This window comes from Garra rufa, chromosome 7 (assembly GCF_049309525.1).
Source record: "Garra rufa chromosome 7, GarRuf1.0, whole genome shotgun sequence".
Classification (NCBI taxonomy): domain Eukaryota; kingdom Metazoa; phylum Chordata; class Actinopteri; order Cypriniformes; family Cyprinidae; genus Garra; species Garra rufa.
In genome coordinates this window covers 47,228,494-47,241,310 of record NC_133367.1, presented here as the reverse complement: position 1 = coordinate 47,241,310, position 12,817 = coordinate 47,228,494, and the positions used below count along the sequence as shown (strand labels likewise).

The 12,817-nt window shown below is 38.7% G+C and overlaps 1 long non-coding RNA gene and 4 other non-coding genes across 5 annotated transcripts; all 5 read right to left on the bottom strand.

Moving 5' to 3' along the window:
- Positions 1-382: 382 nt before the first annotated feature.
- LOC141339233 (uncharacterized) lies at positions 383-5,872 on the bottom strand. Its single transcript, XR_012355911.1, has 6 exons — positions 5,798-5,872; positions 4,850-4,969; positions 4,122-4,224; positions 2,231-2,318; positions 752-911; positions 383-469 (listed from the first exon to the last, which is right to left on the bottom strand). It is a non-coding gene; the product is annotated as an uncharacterized lncRNA (long non-coding RNA).
- Positions 544-678, bottom strand: LOC141339445 (small nucleolar RNA SNORA3/SNORA45 family). The gene has a single exon (XR_012356035.1). It is a non-coding gene; the product is annotated as a small nucleolar RNA SNORA3/SNORA45 family (small nucleolar RNA).
- On the bottom strand, positions 2,035-2,169 carry LOC141339449 (small nucleolar RNA SNORA3/SNORA45 family). Its single transcript, XR_012356038.1, has one exon. It is a non-coding gene; the product is annotated as a small nucleolar RNA SNORA3/SNORA45 family (small nucleolar RNA).
- LOC141339447 (small nucleolar RNA SNORA3/SNORA45 family) lies at positions 3,926-4,060 on the bottom strand. The gene has a single exon (XR_012356037.1). It is a non-coding gene; the product is annotated as a small nucleolar RNA SNORA3/SNORA45 family (small nucleolar RNA).
- LOC141339446 (small nucleolar RNA SNORA3/SNORA45 family) lies at positions 4,477-4,611 on the bottom strand. The gene has a single exon (XR_012356036.1). It is a non-coding gene; the product is annotated as a small nucleolar RNA SNORA3/SNORA45 family (small nucleolar RNA).
- Positions 5,873-12,817: the final 6,945 nt, after the last annotated feature.

Here is a 12,817-nt window from a genome sequence, read left to right as displayed (position 1 = left end):
TGTACCTAATGTGCTTTATTTTTAGAATGGCATTTTTGAAAAAAACATGTAAAAATTTTTTTATTGTAATTGGAAAATACCAAACAAGCGGGCTCTTCGTATACATTTAAAAAAAAAAAAAAAAGTGACGATTTACATTACACTGCAAACATGTCAGATTCTAAAGGTTGTTTCATTTTTAGTCTATGAAAGCAATTACATTTATAAGGTTTATTTCAACACTCAACAGTGCTAGCACTTGTTGCATTGAATATTAAAAAAAAAAAAAAAACTCATCATGATTGGCCAGTTATGCTGTTGATGCTAATATATAAAAGTTGGGTACCGCTTTTCAGACCACAACTGCACGGCACACATTAAGTGTAAACTCCATTACAAATGCTAGGTATATAAAATACATTTATTATTTACAGTTGTGCTTCACAGTCTCCAGCTCATCTTTGGTGCTGCTGTAGAACTCTGATGATCCCTAAGACAACAACAGAACAGATGTTAGACATCACCTGAAGCTGTATTATCTCAAGACAAACACAAGCTGATAATGCATGTTTCTGAGCATGGGGTGATTGGCTGGGCAATGGAAAGCAGCAGCCAATGAATAAGCAGAGACGTTATTCTGCGAGGACTATAGCACACCAGGACAACCAGAAACGTCAAGATGTGACTCTAAGCCTCGCTCTTCAGACATTACTTTTAGAAAACCAGGAATAATTTAAGTCTGAGAAATAAACAACTTCAGCAGGTCACCCACCTCCTCCTGGAATCACACGAGCGTCAGTCACCAGCTGCAGTTATTAGAGTTATTCAGGAGCCACACAATGACACACAGAGCCTTACGGAAACATCCAGCAGCGGAGCAACCAGCAGAATGGAGAAAGCAGCGGCCATACTTCTCATTCAGCATTACGGCACTGGTGAAGAAGAAAAAAAAAAGAAAAAAAAAAAAAAAAACCACACGAGTTTGTACAAATGAAAAATGAAGCAGAGTTCAGGAAAATACAGAGAAACTCAAGTGTTCCAACCAGGTGCAACAAATGTTGAAGACAAATCCACATCTCTCTTTGGTAACCCAACAATTTTTAACCAGGGTTCGTATGGATACTGTAAAGAAATCCAGGACTTAAGCACTACTTTTTGGATTTTCAAGGACTTCAATCAGAGATCTCACTTATGGTTTGAGATCTCTTAAACTTAAAGATTTGCAAAACTGAAAATCTGAAACAAAAGTAGTCCCAAACCGAATCAAATGATACGCGATTCATGCTCTATATTTGAGATCTGAATAATACTTTGTGAACCATTTCAGATCAGGATTCGGAGTGCAGACTGTGAACCATTTAATTAGCGAAATGATTCAAGAACCCGCTCTGAATCGAATGATTTGCGATACACTACTAGAGGTTCTGATCCAAGTCAAATGATCCACAAACCCGCTCTCAAGTCCTGATCTAAATCAAATGATTCACGATATGTCATCCGATTGGAGCGCTTCGAAACAGTGAGTCATGTTGTGACGCAATGGTTAAGCATTTTTAAAATCATTACAAACAATGATATCGCAAGAAAATGAATGGCTCTTTTAATTTGATCTGGTTTTTGCTAGTGAATCGCTTGAAATTAAAAGATGATTGGTTTCATCCGTTTCTCTTTTTGCGTCTTTAACTGAAATTGTCATGTAAACATTGCTAAATGTCATAAAACTTGACTGACAATCAAAAAAAGTTTAAATTCTGAATTGTGAAAAAAGACGTGCTTATTAAAAATAAAATATATATATATATATATATATTTTTTTTTTTTTTTTTAATCCATTTCATAGATGAGAAGTGCTGGAATTATTGAAAGACAATTCAAGTACCTCTTCAGGAATACTGATATTTCCAGAGGTTTTCCAAGCCTTAAATTTCAAACAGCCAAATTCAAGCACTTTAAGCACCTTGTACGAACCCCGTTTAACCCTAATCAGCTGAAACACCAAAAAGCAGAATTTGTAGTGTCACACCTGGTTAATAGAAACAAAGGCCACAATATTTGTCATGTTTCTGAGCATGGGGTGATTGGCTGGGCAATGGAAAGCAGCAGCCAATGAATAAGCAGAGACGTTATTCTGCGAGAACTATAGCACACCAGGACAACCAGAAACATCCAGATGTGACTCTAAGCCTCGCTCTTCAGACAAACCAGGAATAATTTATGTCTGAAAAATGAACAACTTCGGCACGTCACCCACCTCTCCTCCTGGAATCACACGAGCGTCAGTCACCAGCTGCAGTTATTAGAGCCGCGCTTCAGAGTTTGTCAGGTTTAGCATTACAACACTGAAGAAAAAGGAAAAAAATAAAGTTTGTACAAACAAAAAATGAACCAGAGTTCTGTAAAACACACAGAAATTCGACTGTTTAACCAGGTGCGACAAATGTTGAAGACAAAAATCACATCTCTTCTGGTAAAGAAAGAATTTTATCCAGGACTATTTTTTTGGATTTTCAAGGACTTAAAATCAGAGATCTCACTTATGGTTTGATGTTTTCTACTGTTCAAGGAGAAAAAAAAAAATAATAATAAAAAATAAAATCTCTGAAACATAAGATTCGCTAAACTGAAATCAGAAACAAAAGTAGTCCAAACTGAATCAAATGATTCCTAATTCACACTCTTAGGTTCCAATATAAATAAAATTATCCGTGATCCATGCTCCGAATTTCAGACTTGTATACTACTTTGTGAACCATCATTTCACATCAGGATTCAGAGCACAGACCGTGAACCATTAGCCTAGAATCTAGACGCGCCCCTAGCGGCAGCAAATTACATTTGCTTCTAAGGGCAGTCTAGTTACTCTCCGTTCACTTGAGATTTCTAAAAATCCAAAATCGACCGGGCCAATCACGAGTCGGTGGGCGGGTTTAACATGATGACGACTGACGTGCGACCATAAGTTCCGTCAGACATTCTCTGGTTCTGTGAATTATGTGTGAGAAATAGAGCGATGGCTCTATTGAGGATGAATGGATGAATAATACGTTGTTTATATTTACTGAGTTTAAACGTGAATATGTCTAGCATTATTGTATTAGTGTACTGTGATTAAAAAGGATCACAATGCTGAAAAAGCATGTTTGGATTTTAAATCAAAATAACGGATAAATGTTGTGTTTGTGGTAAAGAGCCGCGGATCAGTTACGGACGCTGTGTGAAAGCAAAACGAGTCCGTGCTGCTTTTGCACCGCATACATAACGCACACGGACTGCAGACGCACTGTAGACGGAGTATGTGTGAAACAGGCGTCAGACATTCTCTGGTTCCGTGAATTACGCGTGAGAGATAGAGCGATGGCTGCCGCTAGCGAACAACTTTCTTTCGAATCGACATTGGCCGCCACTCTGAAAGACTTGAAGTTAAGCTTTTCCACAACACACATGCAAGGAACTCGCTTTTCCGTCGCTCTGACTACGTAGTACATCACCTTCTTCGTTGCTCTGATTGGTTGTAGCGCTATCCTATTGCGTGGAGAGGGAGTTTGAAAGACAACCGTTTATCCCACCCCTCTGGTTGAGCTCTGTCTATGGAGAGTGCCCAGACCCTACATTTATGTGGGTCTGGCTTGTCAGGCTAGTGAACCATTTAATTCGCGGAATGATTCAAGAATTCGCTCTGAAGTCCCGATTTATATCAAAATGATTCGCGATACGCGACTAGAAGTTCTGATCCAAGTCAAATGATCCGCGAACCTGCTCAGATATCCTTTTCCAATTACCTCTTCAGGAATATTGATATTTTCAAGGGTTCTCCAGGCGTTACGTTTCAAACGGTCAAATTCAAGCACCTTGTACGAACCCTGTTTAACACTAATCAGCTGAAACACCAAAAAGCAGAATTTGTAGTGTCACACCTGGTTAATAGAAACAAAGGCCACAATATTTGTCATGTTTCTGAGCATGGGGTGATTGGCTGGGCAATGGAAAGCAGCAGCCAATGAATAAGCAGAGACGTTATTCTGCGAGAGCTATAGCACACCAGGACAACCAGAAACATCCAGATGTGACTCTAAGCCTCGCTCTTCAGTCAAACCAGGAATAATTTATGTTTGAAAAATGAACAACTTCAGCACGTCACCCACCTCTCCTCCTGGAATCACACGAGCGTCAGTCACCAGCTGCAGTTATTAGAGCAGCGCTTCAGAGTTTGTCAGGCGGACATGCTTCTCGTTCAGCATTACGCCACTGTTAAAGAAAGAACTATTTAATCCAAAGGAAAAAACAAGAGTCTGCACAAACAAAAAATGAAGCAGTGTTTAGAACAATACAGAGAAACTCAAGTGTTCCAACTAGGTGCAACATAAATGTTGATGACAAAAATCACATCTCTTCTGGTAATCAAAGAATTGACCCTAATCAGCTGAAACTCCAACAAGCAGCAAGTAATTTGCCATTACAAATTTGTTGGTTAAGAAAATCAGAAGGCCACAATATTCGTCATGTTTCTGAGCATGGGGTGATTGGCTGGGCAATGGAAAGCAGCAGCCAATGAATAAGCAGAGACGTTATTCTGCGAGAACTATAGCACACCAGGACAACCAGAAACGTCAAGATGTGACTCTAAGCCTCGCTCTTCAGACATTACTTTTAGAAAACCAGGAATAATTTAAGTCTGAGAAATAAACAACTGTGACATAAATGTTAATTACAAAACTCACATCTCTTCTGGTAATCAAAGAATTTTAACCCTAACCAGCTGAAGCTCCAAAAAGCAAGCGATTTGCGATTACAAATTTGTAGCATCACGCCTAGATGAGAGAAACAGAAGGCCACAATATTTGTAGAGACAAGCAACGAGTGGACACCACACCTGACAAATGTCTCCTGAACTGGAGAGAGAGAGAGAGAGAGAGAGAGAGAGAGAGAGTCCATCTGAACACTGACAGAGCAACCTCTAAAGGGCTGGATCTCTGGGGCCACAACTGTCATGCTGTAAAAAGAAGAGAGAAATATTTATAACACGAACAAAAACAGCTGAAACATTAAAATATCTTTCTTAAAAGAGTTCTAAATGGCATGATTCCTTAAGAGGTCAGCAGGTAAAACCCACTCAGAAAGAATGAAAAGATTTCAAACATCAGTATTCCACGTTTTAGGCAAAGATGAATTTTGTTGATGCTGATTTCATTTGCTTGGTAATAGCCTAAATGTCTTCTTATAACTGACTGGTTAAAAATTTGACTCAAAATATGCACACGTTTAGAAAAACTGGCTTAATAAAAGGTAAATTAAAAAAAGATTTACTTCCATCTCTGCTGTGAACTTACCACGCAGAATATGAGACATGAATATGAATATTAGATAGAGATAGATAGATAGATAGATAGATAGATAGATAGATAGATAGATAGATAGATAGATAGATAGATAGATAGATAGTTTTTTTTTAGATACCAGCACAAGACACGGAGCAAAATGTTAGTTATTTAACTACAAGCGACAAAACCAAATCCGGATTGCCAAATTAAAGAAGACACATTGCCCTTTGAAGTATAATAATCACAGCAGTCCGTACCACGATTCGTCTTTTTCAGTCACTAAATGATCATTAAGGCTTTTGTTCTGCCGTTTGAGATACTTTATGGCCTTAGTTGATCAAACTAATGCACGTGGACCGAAGCGCGATCATTTACAAGCATCAAACAGAAATCTGTGTTCGATTAATGTTCGCCAAATGTTGTTAGAGACGTTTATGAAGCATTGAATGATACATCAAATCAAGATTTTCCGTAAAAACCAAGCGTTATTTCTCACTCACATCTCCTGGCTGCTACACGCTTCGTCACTCCGAACAGAAAAAGACCGGACATCCTGCGCGTCTCCTTGATGTCTTCTTTTAGCCGGAAGTGCCACCAGACAGAGCCCGCCTTCTTCTTCTTCTTTGGACTTAATGGCGGTTGGCAAACCAGCTTTCGTGCATTTCCGCCTTCTACTGGGGTGGAGTGTGAGGCATCACTGTAGAAGAAAATATAAAAATAAACCAAAAATAAATAAATAAAGTTGTCTAATTAAATTCGTTTTCTTTAGATACTCTAATAGCGATTTAGTTACTGTTAAATGACCTTCTAGCAAGCTCTTTAGTGTTAACTTTTTAATTCCTGCATTCTTGATCTCTTCCATAAACTGAGATCTTTCTTCATTATAACCAGTACTACATTTGAGAAGAACATCTTCAACTGTTTCTGGATTTCCTCACATACCTGTACCATGTTTGCCAATTTTAAAAACTAATTGATTCAATGCCGTGTGCCCAATACGGAGTCGTCAAATTATTGTCATCAATCCCTTCTTTTGCCACAAACCTCTCTCACACTTCCTACCTCATTATTTATTTCAGACAGATGTCTTCCCTTTTCTTCCTGTGTCCATAGCTATTGCCATCTTTTATTCACTATATTTGTAATTAAACCCTTCATTCCAGCCCTGCTGAAAAAAACCTTTGCTCTCTAGAAACCATCTCAGTCAACCAAGTTCAAATATTAGCATTATAAACACTGAATTAATATCAGCATATGAAATTAAATTAAGGACATGCAACAGAAAAGTAAAAAACAGGTAATGTTATACAATAAATACCTGCTTCCTGTTTGCCTTGCTGCAGAGTGGTCTGTGTTTGTTGCTCCCTGCAGCTTCGTTTTTCTGTTGGATTCTCTATCTTATTATTAATTCTGCCGTTTTAAATTGATAGATATATCTTAACTTAATTTCTGATCTTATCCATCAAACTAATCTGACTAATTTGATTGTTCGCCTTATTCTATAATCACGAGTGCAGCGCGTTAGCATTCCATTAGCCGTTTAATTTGCCGCTCGCACTCCATTCATGCTTTTAACACTTGTTTACTATTTTTAGCATTGCGTTAGCCGGTTAGCTTGCCATCTGCGTTCCATTCACGTTTTTTCTCTCGTGTTTAATATCATTAGTAGGGGAGAGCGGGGCACAACCTAACACTTTTTGAATTTCGCGGTTTATGTAAATCCACGTGGGGTTCAGAGTACAATTTTTTTATCCACGTTATTTTCACACTTGTCTAGTACAAATATATCGCTTTGTTTCATATTTACAGTGTATATGTTTTTCGTTATTTGCCTCAAAAGAAAGGAAGTGAAACGTGACAACATGCCCCGTAGGTGGGGTACATTGTAACATCTGAGGGGCACGTTGTAACACGACCATATGACAGCTTAAAATGTTATCTGATCGAATGAAAAAAATATACACAACAAACTAAAATATTTTGTCAGTAAAATACATGAGTTAACTTTTTCAAATGAAGTAATGACGTTTTTTAAAAAAATAAAAATGATCTAATTTTGGAGTTTGAAAATGAACACATTGCAACAATGCTTTGAACGGCCCTGATCGCAACACACAGCTGTACAGTAGTTCAAAACAATGTGGACAGATAGATGAAACACATTTAGACATTCAGAAGAACACTCCACTCCTCCACACACAGCTCTCATAGAACACGACACACATAAACGAGCCAAAATGCTTTACATTACTTGAAATAATAACTTCTGAACATTAAACATTGATTGTCAGCCTTTATTCACCTGTTTCTTGAGGTATCTTATCGAAATCCTTAGAAGTAAATCGTGTAAACTGCACCGCTAATGTCATAGAATAGCATAGTTTAATAACAGCGGGGAATATTGTAACACAGTGTTACATCTTTCCCCATCTGCGCGATTGGAGTTTAAAACAGGTTAGTGTCTTCTGCCGGTTTGTCAAGCATTAATAAACTATCTAAACTGATAAATAACAAATTGGAGATTAAAATAATAGCAGATTTGTCTAATTTTAAATGAATATTTAAAACTGAAATGAAAAGTTTACTTCAGCCAGAAATGTACTTTTACTATGGTAAAATAAATATTCAGCGATATCTTCAAAAGGCTTTTGAATTCTGGCGCTCTTTTTTCTCTGCATAGTGTTGCTATGGCAACTAGTAAACACCATAAATTTGGTTATGCTAGCGTGTGTGGAAATATTTAAATCACGCGTGTTACAATTAACCCCGCGTTAGTTTGTGCCCCGCTCACCCCTACTCCTTTAGCCGGTTCCATTCCGTTTTTTCTCCCCCTGTTCTGTTCTTCAGGAATTTATCAAACAACAGTGGTAAGTTTGAATCATTCTACAATCACGGTGAGTAATGGCTTCTTCTCCTACAATTGTTGTCTGCACTGCTTGCCACATGTATAGCTTATCTATCTCTGTCAGCAGTGAGCCTTATATATGTGATAAATGCAGGAATATAGTCAGGCTGACAGAGAAGATTTCAGAACTAGAGTCACGCATCCAAACTTTAATAGAGGATAGTAAGAATGTGAGGGCCTTAGATACGGTTTTGGATGCGACTAGCTCAGAAAGCCCTGTACATTGTTCGGTTCCGGTAGTTACAGCGCCCGTGCAGTTCGACTTCACCAGTCGGAGATCACTAAAAATAATGTTAAAGAGGTGTGTGAACTTGCAAGTACGATGTCAGACACTGTAATATGCTCTGGTTCCCTCCCTGCTTACCGTGGTGACGAGATACACAGTAGACTGTGGTCACTCAATGGCTGGATGTCAAAGTGGTGCCCACGAAATAACATAGGTTTCATAGACAATTGGACGAGTTTCTGGGGCAGACCTGACCTGTTCAAAAGAGATGGTCTTCATCCCTCCGGATGTGGAGCATCTCTCCTATCTACAAATATGGCACATAGTCTTAGAGTTTGCACTTGACTAACTGGGGCCCAGGTCAGGAAGCAGACAGACTGGCTAAACCGACCGTCTGCTAGCCGCCTCACATCACAGAAATCAGTTAATTCTCAGCACATAGAGACCCTTTCACCTAGATATCACACTATAGAGACTGTGTCTGTTCCCCGAGCTAGAAAATACAAAAAACGTCTGAATCAAATCAAGACTAACAATTTAATTGATGTTCAACAAATAAAATATATATATAATACAGAGAAACAATTGATAAAGCTTGGCTTATTGAATACCAGGTCCCTTTCTACGAAAGCACTTTTTGTAAATGATATGATCACTGATCATAACCTAGATGTGCTCTGTTTGACAGAAACCTGGCTAAAACCAGACGATTACATTATTTTAAACGAGTCCACCCCCAAGATTACTTTTATAAACATGAACCGCATCTAAAAGGTAAAGGGGGAGGTGTTTCTACTATTTATAGCAATATTCTCAATGTCTCTGAGAACGGGCTTCAAATATAACTCGTTTGAAGTAATGGTGCTTCATATAGCATTATCCAGAGAAACAAGTGCTAATGATAAATCCGCCGTGACGTTTGTACTAGCTACTGTTTACAGGCCACCAGGGCACCATACAGACTTTATTAAAGAATTTGCTGATTTTCTATCCGAGTTAGTGTTGGCCGCAGATAAAGTCTTAATAGTGGGTGATTTTAACATCCATGTTGATAATGAAAAAGATGCATTAGGAACAGCATTTATAGATATTTTGAACTCTATTGGGGTTAGACAACACGTGTCAGGTCCTACTCATTGCCGAAATCATACTTTAGATTTAATATTGTCACATGGAATTGATGTTAATGGTGTTGAAATTCTGCCGCAAAGCGATGATATCTCAGATCATTATCTAGTCTCTTGTATACTCCAGATAGCTAAAACTGTTAATTCAACTCCTTGCTACAAGTACGGTAGAACCATCACTTCTACTACAAAAGACTGCTTTGTAAGTAATCTTCCTGACTTATCTGAATTCCTCAGCATATCCAATTGCTCAGAAAAACTTGATGTAATAGAAACTATGGACTCTCTCTTTTCTAGCACTTTAGATACAGTTGCTCCTGTGCGCTTAAAAAAGATTAAGAAAAACAGTGTAACACTGTGGTATAACGATCACACTCGCGCCCTAAAGAGAAAAGCACGAAAAATGGAACGCAGCTGGAGGAAAACAAAACTAGAGGTTTTTCGTACTGCTTGGCGTGAATGTAACTTATCTTATAGAAAAGCATTAAAAACTGCCAGATCGGATTTTTTTTGTCTCTCTTAGAAGAAAACAAACATAACCCTAGGTATTTGTTCAATACTGTGGTTAAATTAACGAAAAATATAGCAGAAACAGGTGCAGACATTTCCCAACAGCACAGCAGTAATGACTTTATGAACTACTTTACCTCCAAGATAGACACTATTAGAGATAAAATTGTAACCATACAGCCGCCCGCTACAGTATCGCATCAGATAATGCGTTGTAGATCTCCTAAGGAACAATTCCACTCATTCTCTATTATAGGAGAGGAAGAATTGTATAAACTTGTTAAATCATCTAAACCTACAACATGTATGTTAGACCCTATTCCATCTAAGCTACTAAAGGAGGTACTTCCAGAAGTCATAGATCCTCTTATAAATATTATTAATTCGTCATTATCATTAGGATATGTCCCCAAAACCTTCAAACTGGCTGTTATTAAGCCACTCATTAAAAAACCACAACTTGACCCCACTGATTTAATTAACTACAGACCAATTTCGAATCTCCCTTTTCTGTCAAAGATACTAGAAAAGTAGTATCCTCACAATTATGCTCCTTCTTAGAGAAAAATGATATCTGTGAGGATTTCCAGTCAGGTTTTGCAGTGTAGTGTGTAGATTTTTGCGTCATCTAGCGGTGAGATTGTGAATTGCAACCAACGGCTCCCGTCCACCGCTCACCCTCCCTTTACAGAAGCTACGGTGGCCCACACGGGATTAAGATGTCGTCGTTTTAGACAGCAAAGAGTAATTAGGTTTCTTTTAAAACGTAAATTAAGAAATTATATTTACTTAATAATTCAATAAAACGATCTTATTGTGAATATTACAGTTACATGTTCATCATTGTGTCAGTGTTTTTCCGCTAGAACAACAGTGATGAAACGCGATCTGTAGAGCAGTTTGTCCGTTTAGGGCTACTGTAGAAACAATATGGCGACTTCCATGTGAGGGGACCCGCGGTGTATGTAGATAAAAACTGATAATTCTAAGGTAATAAAAACATAATGGTTCATTAAGTAAGGTCTTTATACACCCCTGAAAACATAGTTATGTATACTATATTGCATTTCTGTCTAGAGGTCATCTTAAATATTACATATTGCACCTTTAATTATTGGACCTAAAACCTCCACAAGTAATGACCTAAAACACAGTCTAATACTAGATGGCTGCTCTGTAAATTTGTCGTCATCAGTTAGGAACCTAGGCGTCCTATTCGATAGCAATCTCTCCTTTGAAAGCCACATTTCTAGCATTTGCAAAACCGCATTGATTTTACCATCTTAAAAATATATCGAAATTACGACCTATGCTATCAGTGTCAAATGCTGAAACATTACTTTATGCGTTCATGACCTCAAGGATAGATTATTGTAATGCTTTATTGGGTGGTTGTTCTGCACGCTTAATAAACAAACTCCAGCTGGTCCAAAATGCAGCAGCTAGAGTTCTTACTAGAACCAGAAAGTATGACCATATTAGCCCGGTTCTGTCAGCACTGCATTGGCTCCCTATAAAACATTGTATAGATTTCAAAATCTTGCTAATTACTTATAAAGCCCTAAATGGTTTAGCTCCTCAGTACTTGAGCGAGCTCCTATCGCATTATAGTCCCTCACGTCCGCTGGGTTCTCAAAATTCTGGCAATTTGATAATACCTAGAATATCAAAATCAACTGCGGGCGGCAGATCTTTTTCACATTTAGCGCCCAAACTCTGGAACAATCTACCTAACACTTTTTGAGAGGCAGACACACTCTGTCAGTTTAAATCTAGATTAAAGACCCATCTCTTTAACCTGGCCTACACTTAATACATTTCATAATCCAAATCCGTAACAATTAAAGTATTGTTAGGCCTCATTATTTAGGTCAACCGGAACCAGGGACACTTCCTATAACACCTGATGTACTCATTGCATCAGAAGAAGAATGGCATCTACGCTAATATTAGTATCTTTCCTTCTTATTCCGAGGTCACTGTAGCCACCTGTATCCAGATCAGACGGTCACTGCAGTCTCCCGGATCCAGTCCGTACCCATCAGCACCCAGAGATATCCTCTACAGCCCTGAATGTCACACACTAGATGAGCCCCAGAGACAGATCATCAGTGAAGACCTCATCACCTAGACGGCCATCGATGCAAGACAGCGAAAACCAGATGAGTCCTCTCCAATCTGATTTTGTGGCAACTTGGAACTCTTGCATCTACATTAATATTAGTCTGTTTGTTTCTTATTCCCAGGTCACCATAGCCACCAGATCCAGTCCATATCCAGATCAGATGGTCACTGCAGTCCCCCGGATCCAGTCCAAACCAAGAGCAGATGGTGGATCAGCTTGTGGGAATCCTTGAGCTGCTTAGAGTTGAAGCAATTGAATATACCATCAAAGTTTTCACAGAATTGAGCAGCTGCCATGTAGTTCCTTTGCGCCTGACCTGTGAGCCGCTTTACCTGTGCCAAAGCCTTTATCCCCACAGCAACGGAGTGGCTCAATACCTGAGTAGCAAACCTTACTCTCATGGAAGCAGATGGTGGGAGATGCACATGCTTCTTAGTAAGACGGCAACACAATCGGACGTCCCGTTTGCTGTCGTATGGATATAGCTCCTCCAGAATGGCCCAGAAGATGTGATCACCATCCAGTGTAAACCCGCTGCTGCGCCAGTTGTTGCGTATATTCTTGATCAGATGTGGTGGAGCATCGAATGATTTCCAGAACCTTGGTCACAGATGAAGACTAAACACT